This window comes from Rhincodon typus, chromosome 7 (assembly GCF_021869965.1).
Source record: "Rhincodon typus isolate 14 chromosome 7, sRhiTyp1.1, whole genome shotgun sequence".
NCBI lineage: Eukaryota > Metazoa > Chordata > Chondrichthyes > Orectolobiformes > Rhincodontidae > Rhincodon > Rhincodon typus.
Genome location: NC_063338.1, coordinates 91,461,335 through 91,478,882, shown reverse-complemented (window position 1 = coordinate 91,478,882; position 17,548 = coordinate 91,461,335). Strand labels below are relative to the sequence as shown.

The following is a 17,548-nucleotide window of genomic DNA, read 5'->3' as shown; positions in this document are numbered from 1 at the left end:
TGCTGTGTTCATCCAGCTCTACACCTTGTTATCTCAGATTCTTCAGTATCTGCAGTTCCTACTATCTCTCCACAGAATGTTATTCTGGATTAATGGCCCAGTGAATAGTAATTCTAGCCTGGAGACCAGGAATGGGCGGAATGGCCTCCTCCTGCTTTCTACATCCCTTACGCTCCTCATATTGCAACTGAGCAAACTTCATAAACCTGTCACCGTGAGTCTGCACCTCTAATCAATGCTTCCCACCTGGATTTGGACACTGGGAGATGGCACCTTGAATAGGTGCAAACATTCACTCCACCCCGGATGCACAGTAGCAGCAGTGTATACTGTCTCCAAGAATCACTACAGAAATTCACCAAAGATCCTGAGACAGCATCTTCCAAACCTATGACCTCTACCGTCTAAAAGGACAAGGGAAGTTCCCCTCCAAGCCACTCACCATCCTGACCTGGAAATATATCGTTTATCCTTTACTGTTGCTGGATCAAAATCCTGGAATTCTCTCCCTGACAATATTGCGGGTGGACTACAGCAGGTGGACTGCAGCGGTTCAAGAAGGCAGCTTACCACCACCCTATCAAGAGCAACTAAAAACAGGCAAGAAATGCTGTCCAGCCAGCGATACTCACGTCCCATGAGTAAATAAATAATTTGCTTTGATTTATTGTGGTCATGTGTACCTAAGTACAGTGAAAAGCTTTGTTTTATGAGCAGTACAGACAGATCATAGCAAACAAGGACATACAGTTTTTTTAATTCATTCACAGGATGAGGGCATTGCTGACCAGGCCAGCATTTATTGTGTAGTTAAGAGTCAGTCACATTGCTCTGTGTCTGGAGTCACATGTAGGCCAGCAGTTTCCTTCCCTAAAGCACATGAATGAACCAGATGGGTTTTTCCCCAACAATTGACAATGGGTTTGCGGTCTTCATGAGATTCTTAATTCCAGATATTTAATTCAAATTCCACCATCTGCCATGTTGGGATTCGAGCCCGGGCCTCCACAATATTATCTGGGTCTCTGGATTAACAGTCCAGCAATAATACCATTAGGCCATCACCTCTCTTCTTGCTCATAGGGTGCTTAGACAGAGTGAGCATACAAGTTACACTGCACAGGAGGTTCACAAGATCAACAGTTGAAGTGAGAGAGTCCATTCATCAGAACTAATAGCAGAAGGGTAGAAGCTGGTCTTAAACTTGTTGGTGCGTGTGTTCAACCTTCCGTATCTTCTGCCTGACAGAAGAGGTTGTAGGAGTCCAGCCCTGCGCTCAATTGCTGTGTGTTCACTAAGGGTCATGAGAGTGTTGATGGTGAAATATGGTTTCTCCTGGAGTAGGGTGAGCCACTGCCACTGAAATGTATTGGATGCTCTTCATCCCTGTTGACTGCTAGTGAAAGTGTGCAAAGGGCTCATCTGAAACTCAGACAGACCATCAGCACCAATTAACAATGCATCACTTTTTTTTAAAAAATCCTGGCACATTGAGGAGCAGTTCTATCTTAAAAATCTGTGATATCTGACCAGCAACTCGAACAGAAAGCTGTAAACTCAGTGTCAGTTTAGGGAACCTGGATTTGTACAGGAGAGACTAATATACCAAGACTTAAGTTATCCATTAAATATTACAGGAAGGGGAGCATGGTTTAAGCATTAAACAGGACCCAAACTACTCGTGTTAATGAAATTTGATCCACTTCAAGTAATCGTTTGAGTTGTAAACTGTGTGCCCCATGCCCTGCAAAAGAATTTACACATATATTTGCATGTTCTTCAGACTATTCCTTTGGTTATTGTGCTGTGAATTCAATTCAGATACCGGATCCAGGAATTCCACACTGTGTGGAAACCCTCCCACTACAGGTTCCCCATATCCTGTTCCCTCTGGATGAGCGACAGCTTCAAACAGATTACATTGTCAAGATGCAGTGGCCTGGAAACAGTTTCTTATACTTGCTGGCAATAGTTTCATTTTAGAGAGGGAGATGCACTGCCAACTCTTAGTTAAATTAAATCATCTAACCATGATCAAGCCTTGACTGCAAGGTATCTCTTGGAGAAATAGTCCAAACATGTTGTGCCTGAAATTGAGCTGCGGCAAAATTTTCGCCAATGCCGTCAGTTCTAATACACCCTTTTGTTGGACGTCAGCCACAGAGAATGGAAATGCTGAGCGTTTGGTTCCTGGTCAGTGCTGAATTCACTGGCATGGGTAACAGTCAAAGCTTTTACAATTATTCCCCCCCAGGCTCCAAAGAGAAAAACAAGATTAACTCCAAGCTGACTCCCAGTGCTTCTCTGTTGCTTCCTCCATCTCTCTCTGTACCTGTCCTAACAAGTCTCTTCCTGAAGCCTTTCAGAGTCATGTTCAGCCACACCATCACCAAACACGTCTTCCCCTCCTCTCCCTTGTCAACATCCCATGGGGACTTTTCCCACAGTAATACCCTGGTCCACACTCCTCCAACATTCTCAACAAGTCTTCACCATCAAACAAACCCAGCCCCTTCACCCCTACCACACTTCAAGTCACTGTGTATTTCAATCTTGGAATCTCTGAGAGAAGGGTATTATAAGTGCAGATTCAAATACGTTGTCAATATTTCCAGCCTAGATTCAAATTTAGACAGTAGTCACTTGAGTGAGATGCTGGAATTCATTAACTAGCTCCTTCAACTTTTGTTTTAAATTAGGGATGAGGGTGTTGCTGACTAGCATTTATTGCCCAGAGGGCAGTTAAGAGTCAGCCACATTCCTGTGGGTCTGGAGTCACATGCAGGCCAGACCAGGTAAGGAAGACAGTTCTCTTCCCTAAAGGAAATCAGTGAACTAGATGGGCTTTTCCCCAATATTTGAAAATGGCTTCTTTGTCATCATTAGGCTCTTAATTCCAGATTTTTATTGAATTCAAATTTCTGCTGTGGCAGGATTCAAACCCAGATCCTCATTAACATTGCATTGGTCTCTGAATTGACAGTCCAGCGATAATACCACTAGGCTATTGCCTCCCTGCATGTTCTTTATGCCCTTAATGTAAGCTTACAGTTTACTGTAACTAAGCTCCCCAGCCAGATACACAAATGCCCTCGGTTGATCCATCACTCTCTAGAATGTGAGGACATAATCTAAATTCATCTTTCGTGCAGTATTTGAAGAGCATTGTTAAAGATACCAAGAGACTACTTTCCTCTGGATTTTGCTCGAGTCTGATAAATTAATCTTTAATTCCTGATGACTCCAGGCAGTCCAGGAGAGTTGGAACTCCTACTGGGCAAAAGTTCAGCATTGGACTTTAGAATTAATCCACTGCAAAGTATTAACTGAAACAGCAGAAGAGACATGACTGTTACTATATAGTCATGCTCAATGAGAAACACTCAAGCTAACACTATCCCTCCTGCCTTTATACAGCACAAGTTTCTTCCATTACACCATTGTCGTTAATCCTTCATGGGATTTAGGCATCACTGGCCAGGTTTGTTACCCCCCAGCCATAGTTGCCCTTGAACTGAGTGACTTGCATGTCCATTTCGGAGGACATTTAAGAGCCAACCACATTGCTGTGGGTCTGGAGTCACATGTAGACCAGACCAGGTAAGGATGACAGATTCCAGCTTCCCTAAAGGACATTTGTGAAGCAGATGGGTCTCTACAACAATCGACGATAATTTCATGGTTACTATCACTGAGACTAGCCGTGTATTTCAGATTTATTCCCTGATGTTAAATTCCATCAGTAGCATTTGAATCCCTGTCCCCTAAGCATTAACCTGGGCTTTTACATCCCCATCTCCCATTTCCACTGCCCCTTCAGGCACCACTTTCAACATCACAACAACTCTGTAAACATATTTCATCTCCTGGCTAGATAATTTGACAATGATCTTACATGTGTCCCTCAGAACCTGGCCCTGGACACAATTTTTCCAAACTTGCTCTCTCTCAAGCCCCCTTATAACTTTGAATGTCTCTGTTGTACCTACAGTCAATGTTCTCCGGTGTAAACAGAGCCAAGGTAAGTTTTCCCCTTCACTTCTAGCTCCTGTCAACTACAGCAGGATGCAACTGTTAACAAATTGAATATGTGCCTTCTTTTTGGAAAAAAATAAGGCTGTTGAGCTTCTCATGTGTTGTGAGTGTGATGAGCATGTAAATACTACCAAACATTAAGGAAATGATTGAATTTCTGCATTTAGTATGCAAAACTCAGGCAAATCTTTCTACAGCTGCTGCTGATAGAACTGTGCTTCCCAAGCCTCTGCTAACAGCCAAATCAACTTCATTCCATCATAGAACTGGAGTGGCACAGTGGCTCAGTGACTAGCACTGCTGCCTCACACCACCAGCAACCCATGTTCAATTCCAGCAGCAGGTAGCTGTCTGTGTGGAGTTTGCACATTCTCCCTGTGCCTGCATGGGTTTCCTCTGGGTGCTCCAGTGTCCAGAGATGTGCAAGCCCCTTAGTGTGCAAACTGGGAGGATTAGCCATGGAAAATGCAGGATTACTGGGATGGGGTTGGTCTGGGCTGGAGGGTCTGTGTGGACTCAATGGGCAGAATGGCCTGCTTCCACACTGTAGGGGTTCTATGAATTGTACAGCATAAGAGGAGGTTATCAAGCCTGCACTAACCCACTGAAAGTAATTACCACTCAGTCCCACTTCTTCCAACTTTGCCCATAACTCCTCACTTTTGTTTTGCCTTTGTAAGAATTTATTAAATTGCCTTTTGAACACGACAATTGAATCCTCTGTTCAGGCAGTGTAGTCTGCAGTGTGGTGGTTTGTGGAGGTGTTTCCAGAACCATCCTCGGTGCCTTGGGTAGATTCATGAGACTGATCCTTCCCATCGTGATTACAAACATACCAACAACAAACAAGAGTAGACCACTTGGCTTCTCAAGATGGCTGTTCTGATTTTAATCTCAACTCTACATTCCTTCATAGCCCCGATAATCTTTCATTCCCCTTGATAATCAAACTCTATCCACTTCTTCTGCAAAAATATTTAAAGATTCTGCATTCAATGCCTTTTGAGGAAGGGATTTCGAAATACTCACAACAATTTGAGACAACAGTTTATTCCTTCATCTCTGTCTTAAATGGACAACACCTTATTTTTAAACCATGACCCATAGTTCTAGATTATAGAGTCATAAAGATGTACAGCACGGAAACAAACCTTTTGGTCCAACTTGTCCATGTGGACCAGGAATCCTAAATGAATCTCGTCCCATTTGGCCCATATCTCTCTAAACCCCTCCTATTCATGTACCCATCCAGATGCCTTTTCAATGTTGTAGTTGTACCAGCCTCCACCACCTCCTCTGGAAGCTCGTTCCATAAATGTACCACCTCCTGCATGAAAAAGTTGCCCTTGAGGTCCCTTTTAAATCTTTGCCTGTCAGGACAGGACAGGACAGAGAGCAAGGAATGCCTGTTGGATTAAATTGCATCTATTTCAATGCAAGAGGGCTAACAGGTAAGGCCGATGAACTCAGGGCGTGGATAGGTATGTGCGACTGGGATATTATAGCCATTACAGAAACATGGCTAAAGGAGGGACAGGACTGGCAAAGTACAGATGCTTTAGGCAGGACAGAGGTGGAGGAAAGAGGGGAGGGGGAGTTGCATTTTTGATTATGGGGCGTATCACAGCAGTGGTCAGAGATGAAATAATTGAGGGATAATCCAGTGAGGCTTTGTGGGTGGAGCTAAGAAATTAGAAGGGGCTGGTGACGTTATTGGGGGTGTACTATAGGCCCCCAAAACGTCAATGGGAATTAGAGGAACAAATATGCAGGGAGATTACAGAAACTTTCAGGAGAAATAGGGTTGTCATAGTAGGGGATTTTCATTTCCCTAACATAGACTGGGATTGCCATAGTGTTAAGGGCTTAGATGGGGTGGAATTTGTTAACTGTGTTCAGGAAAGTTTCCTCAAGTAGTAGATAGAGGGTCCTTCTCGGAAAGGGGCAAAACCCAACCTACTCTTGGGAAATAGAGCAGGACAGGTGACTGAGGTGACAGTGGGGAAGCATTTTGGGACCAGTGACCATAATTCTATTTAAAATAGTTACGGAGAGGGACACAACTGGTCCACAGGTTCAAGTTCTAAACTGGGGCAACCGTGAATTTTAATGGAATTAGACAGGAGCTTGCAGGGGTTGATTGGAGTTGTTTGTTTACAGACAAAGGGACCTCCAGCAAGTGGGAGGCCTTTAAAAGTTAGATATCTGGAGTTCAAGGTCTATATGTTCCTATGAGGGTGAAGGGCAAGGTGGCAGGAGTAGGGAGCCCTGTATGACAAGAGATATTGAAGCTTTGACCAGAAAGAAGAAGGAGGCATGGCTCAGGTACAGGCAGCTGGGATGAAGGGAATCCCTGGGAGGTATATAGGAGATACAGGAGTTTACTGAAGAAGGAAATCAGGGCCAAAAGGGGGCACAAGATAGCTTTGGCTGTGAAGAATAGGGCAAATCCAAAGAGATTCTTTAAGTATATTAAAGGAAAAAGAATAACTAGAGAGAGAATAGGACCCCTCAAGGACCAAAGTGGACATGTATATGTGGAACCGCAGGAGATGGGCGAGGCCCTCAATGAATATTTCTCCTCCGTGTTTACCATGGAGAAAGACATGAAGACTTGAGAATTTGGGTAAGTTAGTGGCAATATCTTGGGAACAGTCAATATCACAGTAGAGGAGGCGTTGGAAGTATTAGAATGTACGAAAGTGGATAAATCTCCTCGTCCTGACCAGATATATCCAAGAACCCTGCAAGATGCTAGAGAAGAAATTGCAGGGACCCTGGCTTATATATTTGCATCATCATTAACCACGGGTGAAGTCCCGGAAGACTGGAGGGTAGCGAATGTTGTGCCCTTATTCAAGAAGGGCTGCAAAGAAAAACCTGGGAATTACAGACCAGTAAGCTTAACATCTGTGGTAGGTAAGTTACTTGAGAAGATTCTGAGGGATAAGGTATACATGCATTTGGAAAGACAGGGTTTGATTAGGAGTAGTCAGCATGGCTTTGTGCATAGGAGATAATGCCTCACTAATTTGTTAGAGTTCTTTGATGAAGTGGGCAGGAAGGTTGATGAGGGCAGGGTGGAAGATGTAGTCTGTATGGATTTCAGTAAGGCCTTTGATAAGGTTCCACGTGGTAGACTGCTCTGGAAGGTTAGATTGTATGGGATCCGGGGAGAGCTGGCAAATTGGATACACAATTGGCTTGATGGTAGGAAGCAGAGAGTAATAGTAAAAGGATGCTTGTAGGAGTGGAGGCCTGTGACTAAGGGTGTGCCTCAGGGGTCAGTGCTGGGCCCATTGCTGTTTGTTATCTATATCAGTGATTTGAATGAGAATGTACAACACATGATTAGTAAGTTTGCAGATGACACTAAAATAAGCGGTATCGTGGACTGTGAGGAAGGTTATCAGAAATTGCAGCAGGATCTTGATCAGCTGGGAAAGTGGGCCAAGAAATGGCAAATGGAGTTTAATATAGATAAGTGTGAGGTGTTGCTTTGGAAATCAAATCAAGATAGGAGTTTCATGGTGAATGGTAGGGCCTTAAGGATGTAGTGGAACAGAGGGACCTTGGATTTCAGGTGCACAGTTCTCTGAAATTGGAGTCACAGGTAGACAGTGCAGTGAAGAAGGCTTTTGGTATACTGGCCTTCAACAGTCAGGGCATTGAACATAGAAGTTGGGAAGTTATGGTGCGTAGAAAGATAGAAACTTAAAAATGTAGAAGATAGAAGCAGGAGGAGGCCATTCAGCCCTTCGAGCCTGCTCCGCCATTCTTCACAATCGCGGCTGATCGTCCAACTCAATAGCCAAATCCTGCTTTCTCCCCATAACCTTTGATCCCATTCAGTCCCAAGTGCTATATCTAGCCACCTCTTGAAAACATTCAATGTTTAAGCATCAACTACTTCCTGTGGCAATGAATTCCACAGGCTCACTACTCTTTGGGTGAAGAAATATCTCCTCATTTCCGTCCTGAATCGTCTATCCCGAATCCTCAGACTGAGACCCTTGGTTCTGGACACACCCACCATCGCGAATATCCTCCCTGAATCTACCCTGTCTACTCTTGTTAAAATTTTATAAGTGTCTATGAGATCCCCCCTCATTCGTCTAAACTCTAGTGAAAACAATCCCAACCTAGTCAATCTCTCCTCAAACATCCATCCCCAGAATCAACGTGGTAACAGTTGTACAGAATGTTGGTGAGGCTGCATTTGGAGTATTTTGTTCAGTTTTGGTCACCTTGCTACACGAAGGATGTTATTAAACTGGAAAGAGTGCAGAAGAAGTTTACAAGGATGTTACCAGGACTGAAGGGACTGAGTTATACAGAGAGGTTGGAGAAGCTAGGACTTTTTTCTTTAGAGCGTAGGAGACTGAGGGAGGATCTTAAAGAAGTGTATAAGATCATGAGAGCCTTGGGTAGGGTGAATGCATTCAGATTTTTTTCCCAGGGTTGGGGAAACGAGGACTAGAAGGCATCAGTTTAAGATAAGAGGAGAAAGAATACATGGGAACCTGAGGGACAACTTTTTTTATGCAGAGTAGTATGCATATGGAATGAGCTGCCAGCAAAAGTGGTTGAGGTGGTCACATTACAACATTTAAAAGGCATTTGGATGGATGCATGGATAGGAAAGGTTTAGAAGGATATGGGCCAAGTGCAGGGAAATGGGATTAGCATGGATGGACATTTTGGTCGGATGGACCAGTTTGGACCGAAGGGCCTGTTTCCCTGTTGTAAGACTCTCTCTCACTCTCTTTCTTTCTCTCTAACTTAAACCTCTAGTTTTGGACTCCCCTACCTTGGGAAAAAGACTTTGTCTATTCACTCTATCCATGCCCCTCATGATTTTATAGACATCTATAAGGTCACTCCTCAGCCTCCAAGGTTACAGGGAAAATAACCCCAGCCTATTCAGCCTCTCCCTGTAACTCAAACACTCCAGCCCTGGCAACACCCTTGTAAATCTTTTCTGAACCCTTTCAAGTTTCACAACAACTTTCCTATAGCAGGGAGACCAGAATTGAATACAGTATTCCAAAAGTGGCCTCACCAATGTCCTCCCAACTCCAATACTCAATGCACTGACCAATAAAGACAAGCGTACCAAATACCTCTTCTCTGCCCTGAATATCTGCGACTCCAGATTCTCCCAGAAGAGTAAACAGCTTTTCCACATCCACCCAATCAAGTCCTCTCAGGATCGTTTTTTTCAATTAAGTCACCCTGACTCTTCTAAACTCCAGAGGATCCTTTCATCATAAGGCAATCCACTCATTGCAGGAATTAGTCTGGTAAACCTTCTCTGAACTGCTTCCAATGCATTAACATCCTTCTGCCAGTACACTGACCAGCACTGTACACAGTACTCCAGGTATGATGCCACAAATGTCCTTTATAACTGAAGCATAACCTTCCTACTTTTGCCTTCAATTCCCCTCACAATCAAACATAACATTCCATTAGCTTTCCTGATTACTTCTGTACCTGATACTGACCTTCTGTGATTCATGCGCTAGGACACCCAGATCCCTCTGCATCTCAGAGGTCTGCATTCTCTCACCCTTTAGATAATATGCTTCATTTTTATTCTTTCTGCCAAAATCAACAATGTCCCATTTTCCCATTTCGGTCCATTTAGTTAAATCTTTGCCTACTCACTTAACCTATCCATATCCCTTTGTGAGCTGAATTTGTACTCTTCACAATCCATTTTCCCATCTATCTTTGTGTCCTCAGTGAATTAAACAACCACACCTTCGGTCCTTTCAGCCAAATCATTTATGTAAATTGTAAAGAGTAGAGGCGTCGGAACCTGTCCTTAATCTTATTACTGATACAAGGACGCTCAAAGTCTGTAGCAGAAGATAGACTCAATCTTGCCAAACAAAATAGGTTTATTACATAATACTAAATAGCTAGTTGCATTACATCTGAAATACAAGACTGCCTCTTGAGAATTGTTAGGTCAACTTAAGAGTAAGACGTATCGCTGTTAGTTTAATTGACTTAGCGTTGGAACAACAGGCGCTGCAACATTACTCTTAGAACTTATTAGACTGCTTAGCTCCTCCTTGGAACAGTCCTTCCAATCCTGATTAGCAGGGCTTATCTCATGGTGAGAGTTAACCCTTTAAGGTACTAACTGCCTTATTCAAAATGGTCTAGAACATGAACACATCTCTCCTCGTATCCTCTAGTTGTCTTGCCCATAAACATTAATCTGTATCCTCCCATTACCAACCCTCCAACTATTAGAAACAATTTCCCCTTGCCCACCCTATAAAAACCTTTGAGAACCTTCAATAAATTGCCCCTCAACTTTCTCTCTTCCAAAGAGAACAATCCCAGCATCTCCACATAACTGAACTTCTTTGTCTTTGTCACTGCCGTAGTAAATCTCCTCTGCACAACCCCCTGAGGTTTTGAGGGTTTACACTCTTTTTTTAAAGAGAAGAAATAGGTATTCTGAAAATGATGATCACCGAAGTGATTCATGCTGTTACAAAGCAATGGAAATACGATTTTAACCACTCACGAGAATATAGGAAATAGGAGCAGGATGAGGCTATTCGGCCTGTCAAGCCCATTTCACGATCCAATAAGATCAAGATTAAGCCTACCTCCCGCTGAAGATTTTGTGTGAGCATTCTTCACCACATGATATCAATAATATTGGATGGAATCCTCCTAGACCCTTACCAATGTGGACCATGCTGAGACGTTTAGGAGAATTCTGAGACAAGCTGAGCAAAGCCTTTCTCAATGTAGGTGCAAATTACTGCAGATGCTGAAATCTGTACTGAAAACAAAAGAAGCTGGAGCTCACAACGGGTCAGGCAGCGTCCATGGTGAGAGAGCAAGGTCACATTCCAAATCTAGATGACTCTTCATCAGAGCCAAAGTGAAGTGAGGACGGGGCAGAATTTATGTGTGGGGGTGGGGAGTGAGTGCTGGGGGAGAAAGGGTGCTGGTAGCGAAAGAGACAGCCAGAATCCCTGTTGGAAGAAAGAGCAAAACTTCTTCAGAGTGGGCATTACTCGAAGAGATGTGGCTGTCGATTAAACACAATGTAGGCACAAATTACTGCAGATGCTGGAATGCTAAGTTCCAGATGTCAAGACAAGATTCTTGCTGGTGAGAGATTGAGAGATTTATTAGTTGAGGTTACCACTCATCATTGCCCTCATTACTATCTAACGTGACCTCATTTACATGCAAGTTCTCACCCTACCACCCAACAGTTAGAACCCAGAACCTGAGAACCCCTGACATGAAAGCTATAGAACATAGAACATAGAACAGTACAGCACAGTACAGGCTCTTCTGCCCACGATGTTGTGCCAAACTTTTACCCTAATCCTAAGGTCTATCTAACCTCCACCCCTATACTATACTATCATCCATATGCATATCTAATAGCCTCTTAAATGCCCCTAATGAGGCCAACTCCACCACCCTCTCCGGCAATGCATTCCACGCCCTGACCACTCTCTGAGTAAACAACCTACCTCTGACGTCTCCCCTATATCTACCTCCACTCACTTTAAAATTATGCCCCCTCGTAATAGCTACCTCCACCCTAGGAGAAAGTCTCTGGCTGTCCACTCGATCTATACCTCTGATCATTTTGTACACCTCTATCAAGTCACCTCTCATCCTTTGTTGTTCTAAAGAGAAAAGGCCTAGCTCTCTCAACCTTTCCTCGTAAGACCTTCCCTCCATTCCAGGCAACATCCTGGTAAATCTCCTCTGCACCTTTTCCAACGCTTCCACATCTTTCCTGTAAGGAAAGGAGGAAGGATGTTATTAAACTGGAAAGGGTGCAGAAAAGATTTACCAGGAATATACTGGGATTGGAGGGTTTGGGTTATAAGGATTGGCTGGAACTTTTTTCCCTGGAGCGTAGGTGGTTGAGGGCTGACCTTATAGAGGTTTATAAAATCATGAGGGACATAGATAGGATGAACAGCAAAGATCTTTTCCCTCAGGTTGGGGAGTTCAAAACTAAGGGGCATGGGTTTAAGGTGCGAGGAGAAAGATTTAAAAGGGACCTGAGGGGCAACTTTTTCACGCAGAGGGTGCTTCGTGTGTGGAATGAACTGCCAGAGGAAGTGATAGATGCAGGTATAATTACAACAGTTAAAAGACATTAGGACAGGTACATGAATGGGAAAGGTTTAGAGGGATATGGGCAAACACAGGCATATGGGATTAGTTTAGTTTGGGAAACCCATTCAGCACAGACGAGTTGGACCAAAGGGTCTGTTTTCATGCTGTATGGCTCTATGGCTCTATGCTTAATTCTCTGGATTTCCAACTTGGACAGTGGGTGCCAATGTCTTAAGACACACTCCAGGGCAGAGACATGCTCGCACCATTTCCAAAGTCACTGGCATCCAGCACATGCCAGCCTCTTACACCATCATAGCTCATCTCCAATCCACTCTTCCCACAGCCTCATTGGAAATTCATTACCTTTTAACATTTTGACCCCCTTAGCCAGAGCGAATAGCTGCACAGTTCTTCTGGCTTGCCTTGCTGTTTAGCACAGACCTAAAGCCAGGCAGCTTGACGTTGTTGTCAGCATTCATCTGTCAAGGGAGGTGTAGACATGTTGCTGTAGAGAACCACACGATATCAATCTCACACCTGCACAATGTGCCAGCAACTAACCCAGAAAACACACTGGATATACTCCGAGCAAATGGCAGGATCTCAAAGCCAAAGGGGAGTAGTCTTCTGTCAAGTCAGGGGAGATGCCCTTCAGACAGAGGGTGCCAGCACAGTAAGGCAAGGGCTATGTCCGATATCAGTCCAGGGGCTTGGGCACGGACTTTCACCAATGCAAGGTGGTCAAAATCAGGGTCCTGTCCTTGCAGGAGGCAAGGAGCCACAAGCAGACACTGACCTTTATTCTTTCTGCCACATGGTGGGCTGTTTCTGATGGAATTGAGTGAGATGAAAGTGGATGGCATATCTGTTGATGGCGTAGGTGAAGGAAAGGTGATGAGGTGCCCTGATTGAGTGAGCACGGCCTTGGTTCAAACACGGACATGACTATCAGTAAAATGATGGAAGGTGTCATCAATAATGCTATTAAGCAGCATCCAGTTTTGCTAGGGCTCCTTGATGCCACATGCGACCTTGATATCAAGGGCTGTAACTCTCACCTCACCATCCTGACCTAAGTCTATTCATGTATCCTTCTATTCCTGTTTATGGTTTTGCAAACAGAGTACTGGATACCCAGGAGTGTGTTGACATTCTCAACCTATATGATTTATACATAGACTTACATATAGAATAACATAATAGAATATATAAATACATATACATATATGTTGTACAGGACATTGATGAGGCCTCTTCTAGAGTACTGTGTGCAGTTCTGGTTGCCCTGTTATAGAAAGGATACTATTACGCTGGAGAGAGTTCAGAAAAGATTTACCAGCATGTTGCTAGGAATCGAGGGTGTGAGACATCAAAACAGACTGGAAAGACTGGGACTTTTTTCACAGGAGCATAGGAGGTTGACCTTATTGAGGTTTATAAAACAATGAGGGGCATTGGATAAGGTGAATGACAAGGGTCTTTTCCTAGGATGAGGGAGTGCAAAACCAGGTGACATATTTTTAAGGTGAGAGGGGAAAAATTTCAAAAGGACCTGAGGGGCAACCTTTTTACACAGAGAGTGGTTCGTGTGTGGAATGAACTTTCAGAGGAAGTGATGGATGTGAGTACAGTCACAACATTTAAAAGGCATTTGGATAAGTTCATGAATAGGAAACATTTGGAGAGATTTGTGCCATGCGCAGGCAGGTGTGACTAGTTTAGTTTGGGAACTTGTTTGGCATGGAATAGTTGGACCCAAGGGTTTGTTTCCATGCTGTATGTCTCTATGACTCTATGTAGAATATGTAATAGATTTCCGAGAGTGCTGTTCAGACTGGAATCTATTTGAAGAGTTTAGCTGGTTTATAAATAAAGTAGGGAACACCTGGCATAAAGCAATAAGTAGTTACAAATAAATTTGACACTAATTTGAGAGGCATAACGTAGATGGAAGGGGAAGGATGCAAGGGGACAAATGTTGTGCATGTGAGCTGCTCTTTGGCAGGTGGAATCCTATGTGGAATTCATCCAGGATATTGCTTATCCCCTTTGAATCTGAGAAAGACAAGTCAGAATAATTTCTTGGTGGTGAGAGACTAGAAGCTGTGGAGAAACAGGTATTCCAAAGGAAATGGAGTATTAAACTGTGGAGGTTTTGCTACAAGTGTAAAAGGCACCAGTCAGATCGCAGCTGGAGTACTGTGAACAGCTTTGGGCTCCTTATCTAAAGAAAAATGTGCTGACATTTAATGCAGTCCAGAGATGGTGCACTCGGCTGATATGGGTATGGAGGGACTGTCTTATGAGGAGAGTTTTAGTAGGTTGGACCTGTACTTGTTGGCGATCAGAAGAATAAGAGGCAACCTTATTGAAACACATAAGATTCTTAGGAGAACTGACAGGGTACATACGGAAAGTTTGATGCCATTGTGGGGCAATATAGAACCAGAAAGCATTTTCCCAGAATACAGAGTCGCAGGTTTAAGACAGACATGAATGAGGAGGGATTTCTTCTCTCAGAGGGGAGTAAATCCATGGAACTCTTTACCACAGAGGGCTGTCGAGGCTGGGTCATTTAGTACATTCGAGTCTGAGATAGACAAGTTTTTAATCAGTAAGGGAATCAAGGGTAATGGGGAACAGGCAGGAAAATGGAGTTGAGGATATTCATGGCAGGCATGATCTCATTGAATGGAGGAGCAGACTCAATGGGCTGAATGGCCTACTTCCATTCCCATGTCTTATGCTCTTAGATGGATTTGTGTGTCCAGGCTTATAAATAAGGGCACACTAATGCTCAGATCCATAATGCCATTAAAATGTCAGCCTTTCTTTCTAGTGTATGAGAATTCTGAATTGAGGATGCAAGGCTTCAGTTGGATATAGTCTTGCTCAGGCCCTACCTGCAATGCAGTGTCCATCTTTGGGAAATTGCACTTAATTGAGAGAACATTGGCCTTGGGAGGACTAAAGTTGCCATAATGTTACCAGACCGTAGGGCTGCTCTCTCATTAGAGAGAGACAACTGGTATGGAGTTTAATCTGAGGGTCACCATGCCTCAGGCAAGGGGAGAGGTTGAGATAGAAGGTCCTCTGTGGTTACCTCAGTCAGTGTGGGAATTGAACCCATGCTATTGGCATGACTCTGTATCACAGTCCAGCCATCCAGCCAACTGATCCCTTAAAAGTGAGCACAGATTCATTAAATTATCCCAGTGATTAAAGAGCTAGGTTGCACAAATGTTATTGATATCACCACATATCAGGGAACTATAGTGTCCTGGGATAACAAGGTGTAGAGCTGGATGAACACAGCAGGCCAAGCAGCATCAAACGTCAGCCTTCCTGCTCCTCTGATGCTGCTTGGCCTGCCGTGTTCATCCAGCTCTACACCTTGTTATCCCAGATTCTCCAGCATCTGCAGTTCCTACTATCTCTGAAACTATCGTGTCCTGCTGGGCTGTGCTCCTGTTTATATTAAAATCCCCTGGACTCTCCAACTGCTGCTGCAGAGTCATCTGAAAGTTGCCTTATAAGTCGCATTTTTCTTTCCACGAAGTGGAACGAAATCTTAGGTTGACTCCACATGTAATCTGTTGGATCCGCCTAGTTGGTTAGCTTTATTTATCCATCAGACTGTGAATGAAGAAACGATTAGCCAATTAGCGTAATCCTCGCCCTAGAACACATTGAATCAATGTGCCTAGTAAGTCAAATTACAACGAAATTAATTGGATTACTGAAGGTTAGCTCTGATCTCAGTTCTGTTGTTCCCTCAAGGGCAGTCAGCTATATCATGGCTTAGCCTTCAAGATACACATTGAAGGGAAACAAAGGGAGAGAAATTACTTCTTCTGCATGGGAAGACTAGCAGCGGACATAGTTTAAAAAGTAAAGCCAGACATTTGGGGGTGAAAATAGCAAACACATCTTCGTACAAATGGTGGGAGTAGTTGATGCTAGATCACAGGTTCATTTTAAAAGGACTTGTTTTCCTTCGCAAAGCGAAGGTTGAGAGATAATTTGGTAGAACCGCCCAAATTCCTGAGGACAGAGTAGAGAAGATGATAAGAAATACAAACAGGAGTAGGCCATTTGGCCCCTCGAGCTTGCTCTGCTATTCAATAGGATCATGGCTGATCCAACATTCCTCCCATCCACTTTCCTGGCCATTCCCTATAGACCTTGATTCCCCAACTGGCCAAGAATCTATTTATCTCAGCCTTAAATGTACACAGCTCTCTGTGGCAAGGAATTCCAAAGACTCAAAGTCCTCTGAGGGAAGAAATTCCTCCTCATCTCAATCTTAAATGTGGTGCCCCTTTATTCTGAGACTATGCCCTCTGGTCCCAGACTCTCCCATGAGGGGAACATCCTCTCAGCATTGACCCTGTCAAGCCCCTTAAAAATCCTACATGTTTCAATGAGATCACTTCTCATTCTTCTCAACTCCAGTGAGTAGAGTCCCAACCTATTTAGCTTTTGCTCCTTAAGACAGTCCCTCCCTACCAGGGATCATCCTGGTGATAGAGAGAAACTATTCCCATTAGTGCAAGGGCTGAGGTTCAGAAGACGCCATAGTAAAAGAATGATAAAAGGGCCATCACCAAATGAGAAAAGTATTTATACACAGTGAATAGTTACAGTCACTGCCCAAGATATTGCTGAAGGCAGAAAAAGTTCGACTTATGCACATAAAGAATATCTCCAAGTGCTGGAGGAATTAATACTTAGTGGATTGCAATGGGTTTGGGACATGGGAAAGTTGTGAAAGATGCTATATAAACGGAAGTTCATCCCTTCTTACACTTTGGCACCTAAGCATGTAAATTAGACTAGCACTCCAGAATAGGCAGACTATGGATATTGTTAGGAGTATTGCATATCTTTACATTTAATTTATATATTTTGTGTCAGGAGGGGGAGATGTTTCAGATATGTCTGTTTTTGTTAAGAGCTGTTTTTAGTCCTGGGGAATCTAGAGGAATGTTTGTTTGAATGCATTTTACTGAAATGTTAATTTCTTGAAGTGAAGAAATGGAGACTAGTCATTAAAAAATGAAAGATTTGTTATTGCCTGCAATAGGTATCCATGCAAACACACACATACACACACACACACACAGACACAGAAAAATCCTGAGCTTAGTCAGTCAGTGGTGTACCAGAGGCAGATTACTCGGAGCTGAATTTAGGGAAATCACATAATTGATTAGAAGGTAAGATCACAGTGAGATTAGTTTGCAGAGATAGTAGGAACTGCAGATGCTGGAGAATCTGAGATAACAAGGTGTAGAGCTGGATGAACACAGCAGGCCAAGCAGCATCAGAGGAGCAGGAAGGCTGACGTTTCGGGCCTAGACCCTTCTTCAGAAATTTCTGAAGAAGG

The 17,548-nt window shown here is 43.5% G+C and overlaps 1 protein-coding gene across 1 annotated transcript in view; it reads right to left on the bottom strand.

The window, feature by feature from the left end:
• Positions 1-17,548, bottom strand: part of LOC109912645 (beta-crystallin A2) — a 104,001-nt gene that overhangs the window by 75,673 nt on the left and 10,780 nt on the right. The gene's annotated exons all lie outside the window — the stretch shown is intronic.